This window comes from Lepus europaeus, chromosome 17, assembly GCF_033115175.1.
Source record: "Lepus europaeus isolate LE1 chromosome 17, mLepTim1.pri, whole genome shotgun sequence".
In the NCBI taxonomy this organism is placed as follows: domain Eukaryota; kingdom Metazoa; phylum Chordata; class Mammalia; order Lagomorpha; family Leporidae; genus Lepus; species Lepus europaeus.
Window position 1 is genome coordinate 15,054,756 of NC_084843.1, and position 7,104 is coordinate 15,061,859.

Below are 7,104 nucleotides of genomic sequence, written 5' to 3' on the forward strand. Positions count from 1 at the left end.
TCTAACTCTTTCAAATAAATAAACCAAATCTTAAACAAGAACATATCAACATTGGCTCATTAATTGTAACAAATGTCCTATGCTAATATAAGATGTTAATAATTAAGATGTTAATAATTGTAGAAATTGGGTGTGGGGTATATAAGAAATCTCTGTACTGTCTTTTCAACTCTCTGTAAACCCAAAAATGTTCCCCCAAAATTAAATCTATTCAAAACGAAAAAAGTCAGACTCAGCCCTGATGTCAGTGCCCCCAAACCACACTTGAATTCCAGCCATTTTCATTCTGTGAGCTATTAGAGCATAAATGCATGGGGCCATGTGGAAACAAGGTGAGATTTTTATAACATGCAGATACACATTACTAGGCTGTGTTCACCATGACACTGCTTTTCTCTGCCTTGGGGTTCACTTACTGAAGTGAATTAAAGTTTGATCACATTCTCTCTTCCAATGCAGAGTTGGCCGCAGTGAGAGTGCACATATTCACCTCGTACAGCGACTGCTGCATGGGCTCTGCAGCCAACAGAGCCTGACATCCTGGGGCCACCACAGGTCAGCTGTGCGATCAGGCCAGCTGCTCAGCCCCTCTGGATCTGTCCCTCATCTGTAAGATGGAGATGATAGTAGTGCCTGCCTCAGCGGGTTGCTGTAAGGATTTAATGACCTAACCCTGCCACATCCATGGGAGAGTCCTTCCAGGATAAAAATCTGCTGATGTTCAAGTCCCTTCTATAAAATTGCGTAGTATTTTCATAGAAGCTACTCACATTCTCCTGCATACTTTAATTCATTTCTGGATTATTGATAACACAACCTAAATGCTACCTACTTAGTTATTGCACTGTATAGTCTAGGAAGTGATGACACGAAGAAAAGTCTTTACCTGTTTAGTACAGACACAACTTTTAGGAGATTTATTTATTTATTTGAAAGACAGAATTACAGAGAAAGAGGGAGAGACAGAAAAGAAAAATCTTCCTTCTACTGGTTTCTCTCCCTAAGTGGCCATAACTTTCAGGATTCACATAAGCTGGAGCCAGGAGCCTAGAACTCCATACAATTTTCCACGTGGCGGCCAGGGGCCTGAACACTTGGATCATCTTCCTCTGCTTTTCCAGGTTCTGTAGCAGCGAACTGGATCTAAAGTGGAATAGCAAGGACTCAACTGGCTCCTGTATGGGATGCCAGTGTTGGCAAGCAGTGTTTTAACCCACTACACCTCCAGACACAACCATTTAAAAAATACTTTTTGGTTTGTGGTTGACTGAATTCATCAACGTAGAATGCACAGACAGGAGGAATAGCTAAGTCTAGAAAGCATTTAGGAGGGAATAAGATGGTGGAGTAGGGAGAGAACTTGCTACTCGAGTCTAGAAGATAGTTTAAAAAAAGTGGAGAGAGTACAGTCTCAGGGAAGAGTTGGGGAGAAAATGGCAGAGGACACTCCAAGTAAATTGGAGGAACACAGTGGGCCTACGTGGAGGGCGAACACGCACACAACTGAGGACCTCACCAGCCGAAGACCTCCTTACCCGTGCTGGAGAGCAAGGTGAGACCAGACTGCAGCAGCCTAAGCCACTGGTGAAAAAGCTGCAGGAAGAGCCTAGAGGGAATGTGGCTTGGAGCCTGTGGGGGATAGTGTACTCACCAAACAAGAGGAGAAAAACAAAGCAGGGGCACATTTTATCTCTCCCCAGTCATCCTGCAAAAGTGTCCTGTAGCAAGCTGACAGAGAGCAGGTGCCATTTTGTACACACATAATCACTGCTCCAGCTCCTGTCCACACCCAGCAACAAGCCAGGAGGAGACTCCTGAGTCTGGTCGGGAGAACAGACAGGAGACTGGGTGCTTGTGACTGTGGAAGGCTTGTCTGCTGGGACTGTGAAAAAACTGAGCCTTCGTGGGAGGACTCAGGGTGTGGCTGGGACATTGGGCAGTCGCTGTGGGAGGCTCCACATGATCAGGGCTCCCTAGCTACCTGGTGAGGGACATTGCTGGGAAATCTGACCTTATATTGAGGACTGCACAGATCCTTTGTGTGGTCCCTGTGTTAGAGTGGATGAATAATACAATCACTGGGGCTAGCACCAGGCACTGGTATCCTTTAGAGGAGAGGAGCTCAGCTGAGTTTACACCAACAGACAAAAAGAAACCTCCCCTCTGATTAAAAAAAGGAAAGAAAAGAGATTTAGGCCAGCGCCGTGGCTCACTAGGCTAATCCTTTGCCTTGCGGCGCTGGCACACCGGGTTCTAGTCCCGGTCGGGGTGCCAGATTCTGTCCCGGTTGCCCCCCTTCCAGGCCAGCTCTCTGCTGTGGCCAGGGAGTGCAGTGGAGGATGGCCCAAGTGCTTGGGCCCTGCACCCTATGGGAGACCAGGAGAAGCACCTGGCTCCTGGCTTTGGAGCAGCGCGGTGCGCCGGCCGCAGTGCGCCGCCGCAGCGGCCATTGGAGGGTGAACCAACGGCAAAAGGAAGACCTTTCTCTCTGTCTCTCTCTCTCTCACAATCCACTCTGCCTGTCAAAAAAAAAGAAAAGAGATTTACCACACCAAACCTGGGTGTGTCACCTCAGACCTGCCCTTCACCCTGGAACAATGAAAAGAGCTCCTTGGCCACTCCCACCACACACCTCTAGTTATTCCCCGAAAGCAGAAGCTGCACTAATCCACTCAGACATAGTCCAAAGATAAAAGCTGCCACAGCAAAAAATCAAAGAAACCGAGTATCCCAAAAATGCCAAATAACAAATGCACCTATCCAAGAAACAAGAACAAGGAAGACAACATGACACCCCAAAAGAAAACAACACCTCAATACTAGATTGTGAAGATGATGAGACTGAAGAAATGCCAGGAATGGAATTTAAAACACTGATCATAGGATTACTTAGAAGTAATCAGAGGGGCCGGCACTGTGGCGCAATGGGATAAAGCCCTGGCCTGAAGCATCAGCATCCCATATGGGTGCCAGTTCTAAGTTCCGGCTGCTCCTCTTCTGATCCAGCTCTCTGCTATGGCCTGGGAAAGCAGTAGAGGATGGCCCAAGTGCTTGAGCCCATGCACCCACCTGGGAGACCCAGAGGAAGCTCCTGGCTCCTGGCTTCAGGTCGATGCAGCTCTGGCCATTGCGGTCATCTGGGGAGTGAACCATCAGATAGAAGACTTCTCTCTCTGTCTCTACTTCTCTCTGTAACTCTGTCTTTCAAACAAATAAATATTTTTTAAAAAAGAAGTAATCAGGAGCAAAGTATGAACTAATGGAATCCATATGACATGAAAGAAAATTTCTCCCACGAAATCGATATCTTAAAGAGATATCAAAATGACATCTTGGAAATGAAGAATTCAATAGAACAAATAAAAAATATAGTGGAAAGCCTTAACAACAGGAATCGGTGAAGCAGAAGAAAGAATATCCAACTTAGAATACAAAGCACAGGAAATTATACAATCAGACCAAACACAAGAAGAAATTAGAAAACTAAAAAACACTGTTGGGAATTTACAGGATACTATCAAACAACCCAACATACAGGTTCTAGGAGTTCCTGAAAGCATGGAAAGAGAGAAAGGATTAGAAGGCCTTTTTAGTGAAATAATAAAGAAGATTTCCCCAATTTGGAGAAAGAAAGGGGCATCCAAGTACAGGAAGCACACAGAACTCCCAATATAGACGTGACCAGAAAAGATCTTCACCACGACACATTGTAGTCAAACTCCTCACAGTAAAACACGAAGAAAAGATTCTACCATGTGCACAAGAGAAATCCCAGATTATCTTCAGAGGATCTCCAATTAGACTCACAGTGGACTTCCCATCAGAAACCGTACAGGGCTAGGCGAGAATGGTGAGATATAGTCCAAATCCTAAGAGAAAAAAATAACCCAGAATAATATGCCCTGCAAAGATCTCATTTAAGAACGAAGGTGAAATAAAGACCTTCCATGAAAACAGAAACTGTCCAGCACTGCAGAATATGTTTAAAGGTGTGCTGCACACCAGAACACAGAAACATGGCCATCACTATGGAAGAAGGTAAAGGAAGGAAAGCTCCCAGTGAAAGCACAAGGGAAATCCAAAGTAAGCAATAGGAATATTGGGGCCACCTTTCACTTACAGGCCTGCGGGCAGCAAGATGACACAGGCTGACAGCCGGGCCTGGCACTCCAGCCTGCCTGGAGAGCTAGAGGCACAGAGATGTGAAGTGGCTTTTCCGTGCAAATGGGTTGGAGCATGCATTCCCAGAATCCTCAGGTGGCTGGGATCTGCTAACTCGCTGTGCCTCGGCTCCCTCTCTCTGGATCAGGCACCTGAAACACAAACTGCTTCAGGCCCCCCGTTATCCTGGCCTGCAGTGGCACACCAACCAAATGGCAGCTGCATCCTCCCCTTCTGGATCTCGATGGGGATGGCCCACGGACGACTTGTCGTGTTCAGGCAAAATGCCAAACCTTAGGCCTGTCCAACATATCAGATGTATCCCGGGACCAGGAACCCTAGCCATGGCTTAGCTCCCACACAGAGAGACTGGCTGGTGCTCCAGCAGGCTAAGATGCTGAAAGATTCATGCTTGGGGCAAAAAAAAAAAAAAAAAGACAATAGGAATATTAATGGATAAATAGGAGGGCCAAGTCCTTACTTATCAATAGTCACCTTAAATGTAAACGGCATTAACTCTCCATATAAGACACAGACTGGCTGAATGAATTAAAAACAACACGCACCTATTTGCTGCCTACAAGAAATACATCTCACCAATAAAGATGTACTCAGACTGAAAGTGAAAGGATAGATATTCCATGCCAACAGAAACCAAAAAAGAGCTGGCGTAGCCATCCTAATATTGGACAAAATAGACTTTAACACAAAAACTGCTAAAAGAGACAAAGAAGGACAATATGTAATGATTAAGGGATCAATTCAACAAGAAGATGTGACCATTATAAATGTATATGCAACTAACGACAGGGCACCTGGCTATTTAAAAGAACTATTAAGGGATCTTAGGGAGATATATACTCAAATACAATAGTAATGGGGGATTTCAATATCCCACTTTCAGCAATGGACAGATCAACCAGACAGAAAATCAGCAAGGAAATAGCAGAGTTAATCAACACTATAGACCAATTGTACCTAACAGATATCTACAGAACTTTTCAACCTACAGTTGCAGAATACACATTCTTCTCACCTGTACATAGTACCCTCTTTTGGACTGACCACATACAAGGCCATAAAACAAGTCTCAGCAAATTCAAATAAATTGAAATCATACAATGCATCTTCTTGGACCACAACGCAATGAAGCTTAATCAGTAACTCAGGAATCCCTAGAGCATATGCAAACACATGGAGACTGAACAACATGCTCCTGAATGAACAGCAGGTTATAGAAGAAATCAAAGCAGAAATAAAAAAATTTCTGGAAACAAATGAAGTCAACACAATATATCAAAACTTATGGGATACAGCAAAAGCAGTGTTAAGAGGAAAGTTTAGAGTAATTGGTGACTACATCAAGAAATTGGAAAGGCACCAAATAAATGAGCTATCAATGCATCTCAAGGATCTAGAAAAACAATAGCAAACCAAATCCAAAACTAGCAGGAGAAAAGAAATAATTAAAATTAGAGAAGAAATCAACAAAATTGAAACCATAAAAACAATACAAAAAGTTAGCAAAATGAAGAGCTAATTTTTTGGAAAAATAAACAAAATTGACAAACCATTGGCCCAACTAATCAAACAAAGGAGAAGACCCAAAGCAGTAAAATCAGAGACGAAAAAGAAAATGTAACAACAGACAGCACGGAAATAAAAAGACTCATCAGAAATTACTAAAAAGAGCTATATGCCAACAAACTGGGAAACCTAGAAGAAATGGATAGATTCCTAGACACATACAACCTACCTAAATTGAGCCATGAAGACATAGAAAACCTTAACAAACCAACAACAAAGACAGAAACTGCATCAATAATAAAGACTCTCCCAACAAAGAAAAGCCCAGGACCAGAAGGCTTCACTGCTGAATTCTACCAGACATTTAAATAACTGACTCCACTTTTTCTCAAGTTATTCAAAACAACTGAAAGGAGGGAATCCTACCAAATTCTTTCTATGAAGCCAGTATCACCTTAATTCCTAAACCTGAAAAAGATACAACAGAAAAAAAGAACCACAGATCAATTTCCCTGATGAACATAGACACAAAAATCCTCAATAAAATTCTGGTCAATCGAATCCAACAATACAGCAGAAAGATCACTCATGGGGACCAAGTGGGATTTAGCCTTGGTATGCAAGGTTGGTTTAACATTCTCAAATCACCACATTACATCACATTAATAAAAATTGCTGAACAAAAACCATATGATTATCTCAATAGATACAAGAGAAAGCATTTGATAAACTTCAACACCCCTTCATGATGAAAACTCTAAACAAGTTGGGTATAGAAGGAACATTCCTCAATGCAATCAAGGCAATTTATGACAAACCTATGGCCAGTGTCCTATTGAATGGGGAAAAGTTGGAAGCATTCCCACTGAGATCCAGACCCACTCTTGCCATTGCTATTCAATATAGTCCTGGAGGTTTTAGCCAGAGCCATTAGGCAAGAAAAAGAAATTGAAGGGATTCAAATTGGGAAGGAGGAAGCCAAACTATCCCTATTTGCAGATGACATGATTCCATATATAAGGGATCCAAAAGACTCCACCAAGAGACTACTGGAACTCATAGAAGAGTTTGGTAAAGTAGCAGGATAGAAAGTCAATGCACAAAAATCAACAGCCTTTGTATACACAGACAATGCCACGGCTGAAGAAAAAAAACTTTAAACATCTTGTAATAAATTTAACCAAGGATGTCAAAGATCTCTATGATGATAATTACAAAACATTAAAGAAAGACACAGAAGATACAAAAATTGGAAAAACCTTTCATGTTCATAGATTGGAAGAATCAATATCATCAAAATGTCCATTCTTCTGAAAGCAATATACAGATTCAATGAGATACCAATCAAAATACCAAAGACATTTCTTCTCAGAACTAGAAAAAAATCATGCTGAAATTCATGTATTTTTTTTTTAA